A 19,326-nucleotide genomic window follows, 5' to 3' on the forward strand; every position below is an offset into this window, starting at 1 on the left:
AGTTCCAAGAACATTTCCTGAGTCTGAAGCAATGATGGTAAGATGCTCCCATTCCTATCACGGTGTCGCTTGACGTTCGGCGTGGATCTGTCAAATGTCATGAATTAACGTTGTGCGAGGATTTGACGAAAAGTCCTGCGAATCCCATTGCCTTAAAAATCAACGGCATCCCAGGACATTCCACTACATGGCATTCCAAGACAGTACTTTTGATCCCCTTTTGGTTCACTTGCATTAAAGCCCTCGTCCATTGTTTTGTTCACATGCTTTTCCGAGTTTTTGTGGACAATACCTTGATTGCAAACGCCCTAAAACCTACAGTCTAAAGAGCCCATTAAGGCTGCCAGGGACATTGCTACGCTGCATAAATTTTGGCACAACGAGATTGATGCGGTGCTTTGTCAGTGTTACTGTATCACTCGGACATGGTGCCAGAGAGTTAAAGACTTGAGCCTGAACGCGTAGCCAAAGATTAGGTTTGTCAAAAGTGGGATTCGAACCCACACCTCCAGAGGAGACTGCAACCTGAATGCAGCGCCTTAGACCGCTCGGCCATCCTAACATGCTTGCCTGACCTAAGCTGTCTCCTGGGAGCCACTCCGCAGCACCTTGACATGGAAGCTGGTGTTTCCCAGTTTGCCCAGGTCTAACAGTCTGCCTCGTTGGCGCAGTAGGCAGCGCGTCAGTCTCATAATCTGAAGGTCATGAGTTCGAGCCTCACTAGGGTCAAGCTGCTACCTTTTGGAACTTGGAAGCGCTTAGATGACTGGCCAGAATTTTTTATTCCCTTCCGTGTGGATCATGCTTCCCCGGGGCAAAAAAAGCTACAGCTCCTCTGGAGGCCAGGTGGTGTGAAGTTCCAAGAACATTTCCTGAGTCTGAAGCAATGATGGTAAGATGCTCCCATTCCTATCACGGTGTCGCTTGACGTTCGGCGTGGATCTGTCAAATGTCATGAATTAACGTTGTGCGAGGATTTGACGAAAAGTCCTGCGAATCCCATTGCCTTAAAAATCAACGGCATCCCAGGACATTCCACTACATGGCATTCCAAGACAGTACTTTTGATCCCCTTTTGGTTCACTTGCATTAAAGCCCTCGTCCATTGTTTTGTTCACATGCTTTTCCGAGTTTTTGTGGACAATACCTTGATTGCAAACGCCCTAAAACCTACAGTCTAAAGAGCTCATTAAGGCTGCCAGGGACATTGCTACGCTGCATAAATTTTGGCACAACGAGATTGATGCGGTGCTTTGTCAGTGTTACTGTATCACTCGGACATGGTGCCAGAGAGTTAAAGACTTGAGCCTGAACGCGTAGCCAAAGATTAGGTTTGTCAGAAGTGGGATTCGAACCCACGCCTCCAGAGGAGACTGCGACCTGAATGCAGCGCCTTAGACCGCTCGGCCATCCTAACATGCTTGCCTGACCTAAGCTGTCTCCTAGGAGCCACTCCGCAGCACCGTGATATGGAAGCTGGTGTTTCCCAGTTTGCCCAGGTCCAATAGTCTGCCTCATTGGCGCAGTAGGCAGCGCGTCAGTCTCATAATCTGAAGGTTGTAATTTCGAGCCTCACACGGGGCAAGGTGCTACCTTTTGGCACTTGGAAGCGCTTAGATGACTGGGCAGCATTTTTTATTCCCTTCCGTGTGGATCATTCTTCCCCGGGGCAAAAAAAGCTAAAGCTCCTCTGGAGGCCAGGTGGTGTGAAGTTCCAAGAACATTTCCTGAGTCTGAAGCAATGATGGTAAGATGCTCCCATTCCTATCACGTTGTCGCTTGACGTTCGGCGTGGATCTGTCAAATGTCATGAATTAACGTTGTGCGAGGATTTGACGAAAAGTCCTGCGAATCCCATTGCCTTAAAAATCAACGGCATCCCAGGACATTCCACTACATGGCATTCCAAGACAGTTCTTTTGATCCCCTTTTGGTTCACTTGCATTAAAGCCCTTGTCCATTGTTTTGTTCACATGCTTTTCCGAACTTTCATGGACAATACCTTGATAGCAAACGCCTTAAAACCTACAGTCTAAAGAGCCTATTAAGGTTGCCAGGGACACTGCTACGCTGCATAAACTTTGGCACAACAAGATTTATGCGGTGCTTTTCAGTGTTACTGTATCACTCGGACATGGTGCCAGAGACTTAAAGACTTGAGCCTGAACGTGTTGCCAAAGATTAGGTTTGTCAGAAGTGGGATTCAAACCCACGCCTCCAGAGGAGACTGCGACCTGAACGCAGCGCCTTAGACCGCTCGGCCATCCTGACATGCTTGCCTGACCCAAGCTGTCTCCTGGGAGCCACTCCGCAGCACCGTGACATGGAAGCTGGTGTTTCCCAGTTTGCCCAGGTCCAACAGTCTGCCTCGTTGGCGCAGTAGGCAGCGCGTCAGTCTCATAATCTGAAAGTCGTGAGTTCGAAACTCACACGGGGCAAGGTGCTACCTTTTGGCACTTGGAAGCGCTTAGATGACTGGGCAGCATTTTTTATTCCCTTCCGTGTGGATCATGCTTTCCCGGGGCAAAAAAAGCTACAGCTCCTCTGGAGGCCTGGCGGTGTGAAGTTCCAAGAACATTTTCTGAGTCTGAAGCAATGATGGTAAGATGCTCCCAATCCTATCACGTTGTCGCTTGACATTCGGCGTGGCTCTGTCAAATGGTATGAATTAACTTTGTGCGAGGATTTGACGAAAAGTCCTGCGAATCCCATTGCCTTAAAAATCAACGGCATCCCAGGACATTCCACTACATGGCATTCCAAGACAGTACTTTTGATCCCCTTTTGGTTCACTTGCATTAAAGCCCTCGTCCATTGTTTTGTTCACATGCTTTTCCGAGTTTTTGTGGACAATACCTTGATTGCAAACGCCCTAAAACCTACAGTCTAAAGAGCTCATTAAGGCTGCCAGGGACATTGCTACGCTGCATAAATTTTGGCACAACGAGATTGATGCGGTGCTTTGTCAGTGTTACTGTATCACTCGGACATGGTGCCAGAGAGTTAAAGACTTGAGCCTGAACGCGTAGCCAAAGATTTGGTTTGTCAGAAGTGGGATTCGAACCCACGCCTCCAGAGGAGACTGCGACCTGAATGCAGCGCCTTAGACCGCTCGGCCATCCTAACATGCTTGCCTGACCTAAGCTGTCTCCTAGGAGCCACTCCGCAGCACCGTGATATGGAAGCTGGTGTTTCCCAGTTTGCCCAGGTCCAATAGTCTGCCTCATTGGCGCAGTAGGCAGCGCGTCAGTCTCATAATCTGAAGGTTGTAATTTCGAGCCTCACACGGGGCAAGGTGCTACCTTTTGGCACTTGGAAGCGCTTAGATGACTGGGCAGCATTTTTTATTCCCTTCCGTGTGGATCATTCTTCCCCGGGGCAAAAAAAGCTAAAGCTCCTCTGGAGGCCAGGTGGTGTGAAGTTCCAAGAACATTTCCTGAGTCTGAAGCAATGATGGTAAGATGCTCCCATTCCTATCACGTTGTCGCTTGACGTTCGGCGTGGATCTGTCAAATGTCATGAATTAACGTTGTGCGAGGATTTGACGAAAAGTCCTGCGAATCCCATTGCCTTAAAAATCAACGGCATCCCAGGACATTCCACTACATGGCATTCCAAGACAGTTCTTTTGATCCCCTTTTGGTTCACTTGCATTAAAGCCCTTGTCCATTGTTTTGTTCACATGCTTTTCCGAACTTTCATGGACAATACCTTGATAGCAAACGCCTTAAAACCTACAGTCTAAAGAGCCTATTAAGGTTGCCAGGGACACTGCTACGCTGCATAAACTTTGGCACAACAAGATTTATGCGGTGCTTTTCAGTGTTACTGTATCACTCGGACATGGTGCCAGAGACTTAAAGACTTGAGCCTGAACGTGTTGCCAAAGATTAGGTTTGTCAGAAGTGGGATTCAAACCCACGCCTCCAGAGGAGACTGCGACCTGAACGCAGCGCCTTAGACCGCTCGGCCATCCTGACATGCTTGCCTGACCCAAGCTGTCTCCTGGGAGCCACTCCGCAGCACCGTGACATGGAAGCTGGTGTTTCCCAGTTTGCCCAGGTCCAACAGTCTGCCTCGTTGGCGCAGTAGGCAGCGCGTCAGTCTCATAATCTGAAAGTCGTGAGTTCGAAACTCACACGGGACAAGGTGCTACCTTTTGGCACTTGGAAGCGCTTAGATGACTGGGCAGCATTTTTTATTCCCTTCCGTGTGGATCATGCTTTCCCGGGGCAAAAAAAGCTACAGCTCCTCTGGAGGCCTGGCGGTGTGAAGTTCCAAGAACATTTTCTGAGTCTGAAGCAATGATGGTAAGATGCTCCCAATCCTATCACGTTGTCGCTTGACATTCGGCGTGGCTCTGTCAAATGGTATGAATTAACTTTGTGCGAGGATTTGACGAAAAGTCCTGCGAATCCCATTGCCTTAAAAATCAACGGCATCCCAGGACATTCCACTACACGGCATTCCAAGACAGTTCTTTTGATCCCCTTTCGGTGCACTTGCATTAAAGCCCTTGTCCATTGTTTTGTTCACATGCTTTTCCGAGCTTTTGTGGACAATACCTTGATCGCAAACGCCTTAAAACCTACAGTCTAAAGTGCCCATTAAGGCTGCCAGGGACATTGCTACGCTGCATAAACTTTGGCGCAAAGAAATTGACGCGGTGCTTTGTCAGTGTTACTTTATCACTCTGATATGGTGGCAGAGAGAGTTAAAGACTTTAGCCTGAATGCGTAGCCAAAGATATTGATCACAAGTTCAAAGGCGACAAAGGTGTCAAGGGTGAGAAAGATACCAGAAGATGGAGAAACTGGAATGTGATGGATGGCGATGAAACCTGCAGAGCCTGTGGTGCACGTAAAGAGAAACTGTACCAAATGTCTGCGCTTGCCACTTAGATGGACTTTGGGCTAAGGATTGACCCGAAAGGCGCAAACCAACATCAAGGATCTGATGTGCGGAGAGGGAAAAGCAGAACAGAGAGGGTCTGGGCAAGCAGCCAACAGCTACAGTAAAGGGAAGTGAACATATTTTTACTAACAAGTTTAAATGCAGACACATTTTTATACACACATACTCACATACACTGACATACTTTTGGCTCTCTCCAATGAAGAAAAAGCTTGCATTTCCCACTGTAATTTTGATCACAGTAATGTTGATCATTTTTCTGATGAAATGGCAATGTTTTTTTTTGTGAAGCATTTTTTAAATATGCCAAAATATTCTATGTTGATTGAGAATACATTGGTTGAGTTTGTAGCTGACAGTGGAGCTAGCAGATCTAGCATACGACCATGTGACCTACAGTGTGAAATACCTTTGAAAAACAAATTTCACGAGATGTCTGCATCTGGTCATACAGTGATCGAGCGATTTACAGCTCTGCTGACCTGTGAGACAGAGGGGGGTAAAATTTTCAACCACACATTTGTTTGTTTGCCAAAATGTCTGATACCACTCATTGGAGGGGATATTTTGTGTAAACTAAGCTTAGTTCTAACAGCAGACTTCTCAGGTGTGAGAGTGGAAAAAAAGGAGGAATTTTGTTGTTTGCTGGTTGTATCACAGACTCATTGAAAACAATCAATGGGCTGATGTAATCTGCAAATTGGCTAAAGATTGAGTAAAACGTTTCGACATTGATATGTCTCTTGGTGAACTGCATTGCACGTCACATGTCGTAATTTACAGATGAGGAATTTGAGAAAGCTTGGTTTGAGACAAATGTGAATGAAACGTTGATTTTAGAGAAAATGTACTGAAAGGATAGTCTGTGTGCAGTTTCAGTGTCTCTGTCAGAAAAGCAGCTTTCATTCTATCTCAGCACAGGCTGTGCCTCACATATCAGTTTGCAAGGGTAAACATCAGTCTTGGGCTGATTTAGGCCCGTTTGTGAAGCAGTGTTAAAGCCGAAGACTGGGAGAGCAGAGAGGGTGGGCAGTGAAACTGAAACAGCTGTTTCAAGAACTGTGACTGCTATTGACAAAGTGTGCGTGAAGAATTTTTGCATGGTTGATTTTAACGCTGCAGACATACACACAGCTTTAGCAGAAATGCCAAGTGAACTGTTGGCAAAAAGCAAATATGATGTTGGTTTAATCAAAGGTTGTGATCCAGTGACAATCACTGCAAAATCTGATTACAGACCTCAGATTATTACAGATTATATCCTTTGAAAAGGGAAGCCATTGAGGGCATTACCCCAGTATTTGAAGCTTTACTGGAACAGGGTGTTATTGTACCATGCAACAATTCTGAGGTTCGCACCCCTATTTTTCCTGTAAAAAAGATAAGGGATAATAGGATGCCTACAGAATGGCGTTTGTACAGGATTTACAAGCAGTAAATGCAGCTGTCAAACAAAGGAAAAAAAGAAAAAAGGGTGAGTGGTATAAAAAATTTACCAAAACCATTAACGAAAAAACAAATGTTGTCTTTTTTGGGTATGTGCTCATATTGTCGCACATTTATTCCAAATTATGCAATTTTGGAACAACCCCTGAGAGCCCTAACATTAGGGAAGGGAATGAAATCCACTGATAAACTAGAGTGGTCGACAGAGGCAGATCAGGCATTTGTAAACATGAAATTACAAATGGCTGAAGCCCCTGCATTGGGTTTGCCTGTACCAACAAAACCATTTGTTCAGATGGTAGATGAAAGAAGTGGTTTCATGACGTCATTACTCCTACAGGACCATGGAGGTAGACTGCGACCTGTGGCCTACTTTGAGCAAACTTGACCCTGTAGCAGCAGGCCTGCCACGTTTCTTAAGAGCAGTGGCGGCTGCGGAAAAAGCTGTTATGGCTTCAAGAGATTTTGTTGGTTATTCTGATCTGATACTGATGGTGCCACAATTTGTGTCCATGATACTCCGAGAACAAAAAACATTGCATCTGTCAACAGAACGCTGGCTGAGATATCACACTATCTTGTTAGATATGTCAAATGTGACTGTTAACCGATGTACTGGTTTGAATGCAGCTACTCTTCTTCCTACTGAGGAGGATGGGGAAGAGCATCGTTGTTGTTTAACAGCACTTGAACAGGTGTGTTCGCCACGACCGGACCTTTCTGATGAACCACTTGAAAATTGTGACAATGCCCTCTTTGGGGATGGTTCAGCATTTAAAGATCCACAAACAGGCCAGAATAAGGTTGGTTACGCTGTAACAACTGAATTTGATGTGGTGACCTCTGAGAAATTACCAAGGCACTATTCGGCACAGGCCGCAGAGCTCGTGGCGTTGACAGAAGCATGTAAATTGATGGCAGAAAAAGAGGCTACAATTCACACTGACTCAAGATATGCATTTGGGGTAGCTCATGATTTTGGGGCTCTGTGGAAACACAGAAAAATTCTAAAGTCTGATGGTCAACCAATACTCTATACTCCTTTAGTGACTGCGCTGCTGGATGCGATTTTACTACCTGACAAACTGGCCAATTGTAAATGCGCAGCGCATACTAACAATAAAGATTCTGCTTCTGTAGGTAACTCCAGGGCAGATGGAGCAGCAAAAGTCACGGCGTCGCACGACAAGGACAACTCTGAATGTTCTTTGCTATCTGTTGGTTATAACAATGACGTGTGTTCTTCTTTGCAGGATATGCAGACCTTTGCGACGGGGCTAGAGAAGAACAAGTTGAGACAGTCTGGCTGTGTGATGAAAGATAATGTGTGGAAGAGTGCTGAGGGCAAGGCGTGTTTACCAAAAATATTTTTCCAACATTATGCGAAATCACTTCACGGTAAAGATCATGTGTCAAAAACAGCAATGGTTGCGCAAATGAGGGAACTGTGTTTCACAAAGGGGTTCACTGCATTTGCGGACAATTTCTGTAGACGATGTGTAATTTGCAACACACATAAACACATAATGTGGCCAGAGCGATAAAAGTTCCACAATCTCATCCACCTCCAACAGGGCCTGAGAGACCACTGCACAGTCTGAGGCCTGGCGATTTCGTGGTGATCAGGGACCTGAGGAGAAAGAGCTGGAGAGCGAAACGCTGGCTGGGTCCATTTCAAGTGAGGAGATTCCCCCCATTGTGTGTAAAGTGCTTTGAGTGCCCAGAAAAGCGCTATATAAATGTAAGGAATTATTATTATTATTATTAAGTGCTACTGACCACTGAGACATCGGTGAAGGTCGCAGAGCGGGCGACGTGGGTGCATGCTGGGCACTGCAGGAAAGATCCATCACCTGAGAAGGATTCCAAGAGGGAGTAGGAGAGAAAGAGTCTCTGAAGCTTTCTGAAGCTATCTGAAGAAAACAGCAGGCTGCTATCTGAGTGAAGCAAGGTCACAGCTGCAACGAAGCAACAAAAAAGTTAAGAGGTGTGTGTGTGAAACAGTAACTTCTGCATACAACACCAAACAGCAAACAGACGAAGGAGAAAGCGACCAAAAGAGAGGTGAATAAGCTGTGCTTAAACGTCATCAAAGCTGAAGATGGATAAGATTAATTGCCATCGATTTCGAAGGGCGTGGAGTGTGTGGATTGAGACAAACCACACTGACGTTGCTAGTATCATTACTGAGTGTTCTGTTGTTTTCATTAACCTGTTTCCAGCAAACCATTTCTGAGATTGTAGCCCACATGAGAATGGCCGTAAAAGAGCCTAAGAACGCTAACAACTCATGGCTAGATTGGCTGTTGTTTAAGAGGGGAAACTGGATCTACTGGGCCTTTACTGTGGTGTTACCTGTATTGGGGGTGGGTCTAGTGATATTATGTTGTCTGCCATGTATATTCAGATTTGTATCATGGTCAGTGGGCAGACTGATTACAGCTACAACATCCCATCAGATGGTAAAGATGGCCGTGAATGAAGAAGGTATGAACATTGACATGGGTGATGATTTTGATTGTGACTTTGACGATAACAGTAGCTACATGGATATGGATAAAGAAAAACCTTAAACAAATTGAGAACAAAATTTTAGGTGACAGCTGTTACTTAATAGGGAAAATATTAACAGACCTGACTTTTTGAAGTTTGAGATAACTATCTGTTTGCTTATATGTATTTTGGGTCTATCCAAACAAAAACAGCAAACTGCATGAGTTGGTATGTTCTGTAACAAGTCTTAAAAGAGTGATCATTTGCTTAAAAATCGAGAGAAGAGTGTAAATGTGATGTTTAGAAATCAATTGAAAAATGAATTTATTAATGAGTTATCAATGAATGATAAAAAGAGAGGAATTGTAATGGAAATTCATTTTTAGATAAACATGTGTAGTGGAAACTTACAGCAGAATCAGCGGAGCACCTGACGCATGTACAGAATGGGCCTTATTAGGATTTGACCTTGCAAGCAGTACAAACTAGATAGAACAGATGATCCCTGATGATCCCTCGGTTCCAGCTCGCATCTCAGCCTGCCTGTTGGATATTTCACACTGGATGAAAGATCATCATCTTCAGCTGAACCTCGCAAAAACGGAAATGCTTGTAGTTTCTGCCAACTCGACTCTACACCATAACTTTTCAATCCAGATGGATGGGGCAACCATTACTGCACCCAAAATGGTGAAAAGCCTTGGAGTAACGATTGATGACCAACTAAACTTCTCTGACCACATTTCTAGAACTGCTCGATCGTGCAGATTCGCACTCTATAACATCAGAAAGATCCGACCCTTCTTATCTGAACATGCAGCTCAACTCCTTGTTCAAGCTCTTGTTCTCTCCAAACTGGATTACTGCAACTCTCTACTAGCTGGGCTTCCAGCTAACTCTATCAAGCCTCTTCAACTGCTCCAGAACGCAGCAGCACGAGTGGTCTTCAATGAACCTAAACGAGCACATGTCACTCCGCTGCTAGTCCGTTTGCACTGGCTGCCAGTTGCTGCTCGCATCAAATTCAAAGCTCTGATGTTTGCCTACAAAGTGACTTCTTGCCTTGCTCCTTCTTATCTGCTCTCACTTCTGCAGATCTATGTGCCCTCCAGAAACTTGCGTTCTGTGAATGAACGTCGCCTTGTGGTTCCATCCCAAAGAGGGAAGAAATCACTTTCGCGACTGCTCACGCTCAATCTGCCCAGTTGGTGGAATGAACTCCCTAACTGCATCAGAACAGCAGAGTCACTCGCTATTTTCAAGAAACGACTAAAAACTCAACTATTTAGTCTCCACTTCACTTCCTAATCTGCAATTGCCTCTCTGAATATCACAATAACTGTACCCAAAAAAAAAAAAAATTCTAAAAAATTTTAATTCTACTAATGCTTCCCTTCTTAGACTTTACAGACCTGAAACTTGCCTATAGCACTTATTCATTGTTGCTCTTAGTTGTGTAAATTGCTTCCTTGTCCTCATTTGTAAGTCGCTTTGGATAAAAGCGTCTGCTAAATGACTAAATGTAAATGTAAATGTAAACAGTGAACACACTTTGTTTCAGTGTCTCATTCTGTAGAAACTGTCGTCAGAATGGGCATTATTAGGGTTTGACCTTGTAAGCAGTAAAAACCAGATAAAAGGGTGAACACACTTGACTTCTGTGTCTCACTCTGCAGAAACTGTTGTTGCTGTATGACTGTGACCTTCTTTGCAAAGAATAAAACTTTGAAAAGACATCCCGGGTAAGACTTTGTTTCTTGACCACAGAGAGCGCCTCTTTAAAGAAAATTGCCACTACACCGGTCAGGTCTGAGACATGATCATCCAGACTCTAAAAGACCGCGTCCGTCTTGACAGCATTTTCTGCATCCTGACATGCTGGTTTTTGTTGTGTATTATTTTTTCTTCTTCGATTTTTGTTATCGGGCAAATGTCTCTTACTATGAATTTTTGTGGTGCTGTGGCTTAGCTGGTCAAAGCGCCTGTCTTGTAAACATGAGATCGTGGGCTCAAATCCCAGCAGTGCCATAGTCCAGGTGGTGCATGTGTGTGTTTTATAGAGCTTACCGGAATGAATTATAAAAATGTATAAATAGAGTTAAACAACCCCTTTGCTTGCCATTTTTAGACTTGCTGTCTTTTTTTAGTCTCTGTGTTCAAAAATGTCTTGCCTTCTTTTTGGCATTGGCGCTGTGGCTTATTTGGTCAAAGCGCCTGTCTCGTAAATAGGAGATCCTGGGTTCAAATCCCAGCAGTGCCTAATGTACAGGTGTCCTGGTTGCTTTTTGTTAAGAGTAACGAGTGTTTACGCAGCGGGATGTTTAGCAGTCGGTTTCTTAACAAAACTCAAATCCTTAAGAACGCTGCTCGTTCAAGAGGGCTTTGGACGATGGCTTTATATAGCATAGTTTGGTAATGCTTAACCAATTGGACTTTAATATTTCAAGTCCAGACATTCACATATGCAGCGCTACCGTTGTTAGTTTTTTTTTTCTTTTTTCCAATTAAACAATTAGCTCCTGTCAAAATTGTTTGGCGCTGTGTCTTAGTTGTTCAAAGTGCCTGTCTAGTAAACAGGAGATCCTGGGTTAGAATCCCAGCAGTGCCTTGTCAGCAGTTGGCTGTTCTTTCATGAGCCAGGGAGTACTAAAAAGTGCTTTCTGTGCAACAGTGCTAGAGACAGCAGAGCACTCAGGCTCTGTGGCACAATGGATAGTGCATTGGACTTCTAGGCTGTGAGCTGAGCCATTCAAAGGTTGTGGGTTTGAGTCCCACCAGAGTCGCAAGCCTGGCTCTTTTTCTTCACTGACTTAAGGTGTGGTGCGTTTCTAACATTTTAGGCATCTGTCCATCCCGTTTTGCTTCTTTCTTTCATTGCGCCGATGACTTATTTGAGCTGTTTTAAATAAGGGAGATTAGAAAACAGTGTAGGGCCTAGTGGGCTTGAGGAATGACTCAAAGGCAACCTGTGGTTTTGGGGAAAAGTAACTGCCACCTATTGTTGAGATCACGCCTTTTGGATTTGTTGCACAAGAGCCTCTTTATGCATGTGCAAAGTAACTGAGTAGAAAGCAGAGTAAATTTTGCTTCCCCCCACTGTCTTAGATGAAACTGCGTTTGGAAGTATCGTATTCAGAGGTTTTTTTTCTTTTAGTGTTAAGACTAAGTTGGCCAGAGCACCTGTCTTGGGAACAGCAGGTGCTAGGTTCAAATCCAAACTGCACCTTTCCCTCAGATTATGGGAGAGTGGCTTTCTGATCTGAAACTCTTTCAATGGAAAATAGCATATGTTTGTCCTGATTTCCATTTTCCGAGCTGACTCTGGGTTTGGATGTAATGAAACTGGAGGTTCCAAAAAACATTAAACACATGAATAAGGATAGATTAAATAAAAATAAATTCACACATTTTTTGCTTTGATCTTGAACAGAGGCCAGGTTACCGGTCAGGTTTGAGACAGGATCATCCCGACTCTAAAAGACCACGTCCATCTTGTCAGCATTTTCTGCATCCTGACATGCTGGTTTTTGTTGTGTATTATTTTTTCTTCTTCGATTTTTGTTATCGGGCAAATGTTTCTTATGGCCAATTTTTGTGGCGCTGTGGCTTAGCTGGTCAAAGCGCATGTATTGTAAACAGGAGATCCTGGGCTCAAATCCCAGCAGTGCCTTAGGCCAGGTGGTGCGTGTGTTTGTTTTATAGAGCTTACCGGAATGAATTATAAAATTGTATAGCTTTGAGGCGTAATGAGTACTGTGACAAATAGAGTTACAGTTTTTTACAATTGCTATGACACTTTTTTAAATACATTTAACAAGTTTCCTAAACTCTTAACACGGTTAGCACAACATTCGTCTTCGTGGGCTATACAATTAACACATTTCTTGTTGCTTTGACACAAAATGCATCCAGTTAACATAAATTTAAAATGCTTGAACTTCTTTTACACACAAACTCAACCAAAACCAAAACAATGTAATTTTACAGTCTAATTTACCAATGCTTTCACACAGTATGTCAGAACAAATAACATTATTTTCTAAACAGAACCTATATAGGCTAAAGCCGCCACAATAAACAGCTGTTCATATTGTCAATTGAAACTGTAGGGATAGTTTACAGTTTAACCCAAAGAATGACCAGTCTGGTAGATGAAGAAGAGCCGGAGTCAGAGATTTAAATAAATAAATCAAGTTTACTGAAGATAGTTTGCAGTTTCATCCGCAGAAGCCAGCTTCAACACTCACAATGAGTTCCTAGGCCGCTCTGCTTACAATCACCAATCAATAACAATTATACTCTCACATAACGTCATTAACTGCGTCATACATAAAGGTGTTCTAACCTGATTGGGTAAAACACAGATAGACTAGGAACATTTCCACGTGAGGTTCGTGCGTACAATTCTGAACAATATCTAAACATAAACGTCAGACATCCTTTAGACTGATTAGAGCTGACTCCAGACCTGTGAAACGGATCAACAATCAAATAGAACACACACACTTTAAGTATAATCTGTTTCTTATCCAAGGCTGACTGTACCGTCAGCCGTCTTTATCAAAACTGGTTAAAAACTGGTATAATCTACATTCAGGCACTTATATTCTTACTACACAAAGTCTATCTTGAATAAAAAGTAGAATCACTTTAAAAGATTTAACTGTAAAACTATAGCAAAATCACTTTAGACATTTTAGACAGTATTAACTCCTAGAAATAACAATAGAAACAGTTGCTTCCAGTCCTCAGTTCCACTCAAGATCTCCATGACCTCTGACCTAGTTTGCTGGCTCCTGAAAATAGGTATAAAGAGACTGGCAAATGCACTGAACATTCTTATATTAAGCAATGTGTTAACTTATTCATTAATTAAAATCAATTCACAGTTAAATACTAAGAAACAGGATGATGAAAAGGATAAACGTTGGTCCATGATGAGATGGACTGGAAAGCAGAAATCCGAATCCTTCAGTCCCCCCTTTTGACCCGAATGGAGTTCAAACTCCGCTTCCGGTCAACCAGTGAGCTCACTAAGGAGAGTGAAAGTAAAGACTCATGCTCCCTTAATAAGTTCGCAGAGTTTTCTTCACCCCTTCTTGGACAAGCTGGAACCTAAAAATTCCAGTCCCCAAACTAAGGGCTCTTTCACTCTCCACCCACAAAAGGAGTTCACGCTTCTCATCATCGGTGGGATTAAGGGTCCTGCAAGCAGAAGTGAAAACATACAAAAAACAACAGCGGACCAAAGTCCAGAATGTGAACACAAATGCGCAAGCCCTAAAAGTCCTCCAGAAGTAAACAACTCATAATTTCCATCGATACTTCCTCTGATGCATCTACAGCTTGCTCCAACTCTAAATCCAAACATACCGGCTAATTCTAGTGCTCAGAGATCCTCTGATCAGACACAAAAGGTCATCCACTCGACCTAAGCCACACAGGATTCAAATTCATGACCTGCAAAAACATCTTTATCTTCATCAGTTTTAAAACCTTCATCAGCGTGTTCTGTAACTTCAAATTAGAATAATGAAGCATTTTTACATTAACACACATTAAACATGCCAACAGCACAGTAGTCCAATTCAGCACCATTACCATGTTTAATTATCACCTTGCTGAACTCCGTGTCAGTCAAGTCCACTTAAAATATATTTTTATTCAAATAATGATGTGATTGTGGTGATGCAACACATTCCTCTGTATCATTGATAGGAAGTGTACAAGCACCCTTGTCCTGGCCATAATGAGCCAAATTCACCTTCACAGTTACAAACTAATATCAAATCCACTCTCTGGAAGCCGGGCTAAATGAATTGAGCCAGACCCTCAGTCACCTCAAACAGTCTAGATATAGATATTACCTATTACCTCAAGACCAAGAAAGATGTAATGTTTTTTTAACAAACTATTAATCCAAGTCATTAACATGCAATAAGGGGGATTGTGAATCTATTTCTTTTGTTCCCATGTTTTAGGGGTTTAACAAAATCTTAGTCAAATTCAACAAAGATCAAACCTCAGTAATTCAAACTCAAGCATCTTTTAACAGAAATAAGACTAAACCTTATAATTATCTTCTCAACTTGTCATTTGTACCATTTACTTTACTCTGACTAAACCAGTCAACATAATCAGAAGCAAACAGTATGATTTTGTATAAAATTTATTTGATTCTTACTGTCTGGTCAATTAGAAATGCTCACAGGTTAGCTATTTGCTCAAACTTTTGATTATTTAAAATTCTTTCATACATGTAATTTGACAGTGAAACCTGTTTGAAAGCATTACCAATTGAACAAGAACAGACTCAGTTACCACTCTTTTACCACATATAATCAAGACTCTTGCTTGGATATGGACTACTGAATTTTCATTTATAGACAATTTAAGTTTCTGTAAAACTTGTCAGTATTCACAATAATAATATTGACTTGAGTTGACTTGACTGCTTAAAAATGCTGTTAAAGTTCACGCTGCATTTTTGTTTCCTAAAATGTTAATTTTCGCTGCAGCAGTATAAATACTTCTTACTGAATTCAACCATCAGATGCAAACACTTTTTATCTCTCTGTTCTACACAACATCCAAACAATTATGTTCCTCTACCATTGAGGACACACACACATAGACAGAGTGATTTACTGCAGCATTTGCCTCTAACACAAATGACTTCGACTCAATTCTCTGCTTATTTTTCCTATGCTAGAGTGAGGATGCTTTCTGGACTATTGTGGGTAGTGACTTAGCCAATGTCACTGTTTAAATGCCATCAAGTCTAAAATAATTAACATTAATATTCAGATAGCAAAGAATTAACTGTAATTAACCTTTGAACTTCTCAGTCAATTTAGACATGGGTTTGTAACCTGATATGGATGGCAGTCTTCAATTTCACAGCTATAAGCTAATAAAACTTGTTTTAAATTTATTATTATTCCAGAGAGTAATCTGAATCAGGAAAAGAAGTCATTATTAACGATTGCAAACAGAGCCGGATAACCCATCCATTTAAAGCTCATCTCATGTTCTGCATCATCTTTTCATCAGATTCACTCAGCATTATTGACTTCTGCAATGTCTGGCATTTCGCTTATACAATCTGTAATAATATAACACTCATTCCAGAGGTTAGTGACAATATTCATACAACAGGGACGAATCATTCCCTCAGGACAATAAGCATTATTGTACCATGGATATGAATATTGTGACAGCTCATCACTAAGTTTGCTTTAGGTGTTGAACTCGCACAAATTTATTCTTAAAATTCTCTGTCCAGTTTCAACTGGATTTACATGATCTTTTATCAAGTTTCAAAGTTTCTGTTCATAATCAATGTCTTTTCTGAGACAATCAGCTGGTGCATTTTGTTTTCTTAATATCGTTGCTAAGCAAGTCGATAACAGAAACAAAACACAACTCATGGCTTCACTCAAACAGTCTCTGTCTCTCTGTTTCATGCACATAAATTTTCAATAGTCTTAGACTATAACATCAAAATTATTACAATTCAGAATCTTTAATCATTCACCACCGTTCCAAATGTCAAAAGTTTTTATCCCTCAAAACTCAGTTGGAACTATTTAAAAACTAAGAGAATTTCTTGTAATTATTTTACCTTAACTGCTTAATTCCATTCAGCTGTGTTATCCAAACCATCTCACAGCCAGTCTTTATCTTTAGCCAACACCATCTCGAAATTGTCCTTCGCCATGCATAAGGACCTGCATCAGTAAAATACTATGAAAAATCAGACACATCAGTTAAAAATCATCTCAGCTTCACATTCAGGAATTCAACATTCTTAAAAATCAGACCTTATATATCCAGTGCTGTTAAAGCAGCCAACCACATTGATATTGGTAACATTTTAAGAAATTATACTGTCTCCAATGGTTCTTGAAAGCCCATTGCCATTATCTTTTTACCAATCATCTCCTTCAGGGTATCATACCCTGGCATTGTCCGTTGATGCTTGTCACAAGGACAGACATGTCCTCAATAAAGGCAGGATTCTCGTGATCAAGTCTGGACGGGGCCACTGAGGCAGACTACTGTAACTTCAAACAGTTCCCCTCTAAGGATGCTTTAGGCCGATAGAGCATCACCCCAGTCCAGCACCATCTTTCACATTAAACATCCCCCTTTTCGGGTAGATGCCCCGGGGTTTACGAGGGGTCCCATGCCTTAGGTTGTTTTCCGCTTTGGCCAAGGGAAAATCTTACCCGTCTTAGGGAACCCCCCTTCGTGCCCACCGGTCAACTGCCACTCACACTGCAAGCTCCTGTGCAGGCTTCCTCCTTGATTCAGAATTTTCTACTTGGGAAAGTGCAGTCAAGAACCATGAAAGCCATTGAGACTATCTACTAGAATTCAAACATTGAGACAGGTTAATCAAACACTTAAATCAACTGAATATCAAGCTGAGATTATTCAGGGAGTTTAGATATCACCCTGATCCATTCAGTGTCATGGTCTGCTACCTCAGTATAGCCATCAGGCCCTGTATGTGATGGTGGAGACTAAAGATAAGATAAAAGTTACAAACAGTAATAAACCGCTGAAGACAAGACAAGAAATTTCCAAACAGTAATAACAACTGTTCAAATTAATTATCTCTATAGCTCAGCGGGTATATTAGTGTTTTTCAAGATGCTTTAACAAAAGCATTTTCATTCATTCATTTCTCTGTTCACTTAGTCTCTTTATTAATCCGGGGTTGCCACAGCGGAATGAACTGCCAACCTATCCAGCACGTTTTTATGCAGCTGGTGCCCTTCCAGCTGCAACCCATCACTGGGAAAACAAACAAAAGCATTTTGCAATCTCTTATTTGTTAACTTTGATGTTTAATTACTAATACTTCTATTAGTGTATACAAATTGATATGTAGAATTTCTGTATTCATTCTAGCATTTCCTTTACTTTGTGATTTCCAACTGAGCACTGTGCTTATCAATTGTTATGGAACAGGCAGATAGCAGCTCTTAGCTGACATCTAATGAGAGAGAAAGAGAGTTTTGAGCAGTCTAGAATGAAAATGCATGTTTACTAAATTTAAACATACATTAAACATAACATTAACTTCAATAACATAATTTCATTGTAATATATTTTTACTAGAGCCGGTCCTAAAACATATAAAACAGAGTTGACATGCATTTTCAAAGTAATGCTGTTACAGTCAACAATAGTTTTAGATCTTTCAGGGGTTAACTGCATCCATCAAAGTATTATTTGAAACCCCCATTTATGTTACATATATATTATTAAAAATATATAAATCCAACCATGAAGCTGCTTGTTTGCACAGACTTACATGGCATATTTTTATTCAGACATGTGTCTGTTACTTTTACAGCCAAAACCAGTCATGTTGACGGCTAAACCAAGATAGCAGTGCAGTCACACAGAATCTTATCTTCTACGACAAAACATAAGCTATTCTTTATTCCCATAATGTTACTGTCAGTTTTTGTGCTTAGTTTTTGCTACTAGCCTCTCAATATTTAGATTTTAGCTTTTCAATGACAATTAAATGCCAAAGGAATACTTTTTTTTTTTTTTCTTCTTCTTACAATCAGTTCTAAAATCATTTTAAACCTGAGAGCTTAGCTGAGCCATTTACTGCATTCTGCTCTCATCTATTTCTTTTTATTTCTGAGTTCAACACCAAAAGCAAGAAGAAATTGAGAGGGCAATCTTACCAACAGTGCTTGGCTTCTGCTTGATGAATCTGCAAACCATCCCAAGATGTGCAAACTGTCCAGACCGGTCCAATCCAGTTAGGGTCATAATTTTCTCGGGATTGCTCCTGGTGCATCACTGATCAATCAACCTCACCCTGATATTTCTAGGTATTTTGTCTGACTTTTGTGGCCACTACTATCTAATGGATCCCTATTATAATGTTATTTGTTATTTTTATTCAATTATTTCTTTCCCTAATAATCTGACCTACACTATTCTTATGGCATGCCTTTTGTCTGTGATGCAGTTAGATAGCAGTGGTGGAACTCAATTACAATCTCGGGTTAATTTAGTCCACTACTAAAAAGAAAACCAGTCCAGGTTTTATGCCCGAGAATGTCCCAAAAGCCTCCTAAACACCCATCAAATGAGTACCCTAACTCCGGGTGAAGGAGAAGGTACACCTCTCAACTACTGTTACACTTATCAGTATCGCTATAGGTGTACCACAAAATGCACCAGCTCGCTAAGGTATTCCACAGCAATCTACCACAAAATTCTGTGAATCCACCGGCGCCTTTCATTTACGTCTAAATGAGAACCAAAAACGTTCCGTTACTACCCACTACTTCACAGACAATCCCTAGTCTTATAATTTTAAATTTTCCTACCTTCATTTTGTTGATTGATCAATGGTGTTACCAGTAAACAAGTGCCACGCATCCTCCACCAAAACTGTAGGGATAGTTTACAGTTTAACCCAAAGAATGACCAGTC

At 41.7% G+C, this 19,326-nt stretch overlaps 1 protein-coding gene and 4 non-coding genes across 5 annotated transcripts in view; 2 read left to right on the forward strand and 3 right to left on the reverse strand.

The window, feature by feature from the left end:
* LOC137491105 (uncharacterized) overlaps window positions 1-19,326 on the reverse strand; it is a 698,540-nt gene that overhangs the window by 639,477 nt on the left and 39,737 nt on the right. The gene's annotated exons all lie outside the window — the stretch shown is intronic.
* trnal-cag (transfer RNA leucine (anticodon CAG)) lies at window positions 2,189-2,271 on the reverse strand. The gene has a single exon. It is a non-coding gene; the product is annotated as a tRNA-Leu (tRNA).
* trnal-cag (transfer RNA leucine (anticodon CAG)) lies at window positions 3,898-3,980 on the reverse strand. The gene has a single exon. It is a non-coding gene; the product is annotated as a tRNA-Leu (tRNA).
* On the forward strand, window positions 11,040-11,113 carry trnat-cgu (transfer RNA threonine (anticodon CGU)). The gene has a single exon. It is a non-coding gene; the product is annotated as a tRNA-Thr (tRNA).
* On the forward strand, window positions 11,548-11,636 carry trnar-ucu (transfer RNA arginine (anticodon UCU)). The gene is given in 2 exon segments: window positions 11,548-11,584; window positions 11,601-11,636. It is a non-coding gene; the product is annotated as a tRNA-Arg (tRNA).

This window comes from Danio rerio, chromosome 4, assembly GCF_052040795.2.
Source record: "Danio rerio strain M-AB ecotype USA chromosome 4, GRCz13ab, whole genome shotgun sequence".
Classification (NCBI taxonomy): Eukaryota; Metazoa; Chordata; class Actinopteri; order Cypriniformes; family Danionidae; genus Danio; species Danio rerio.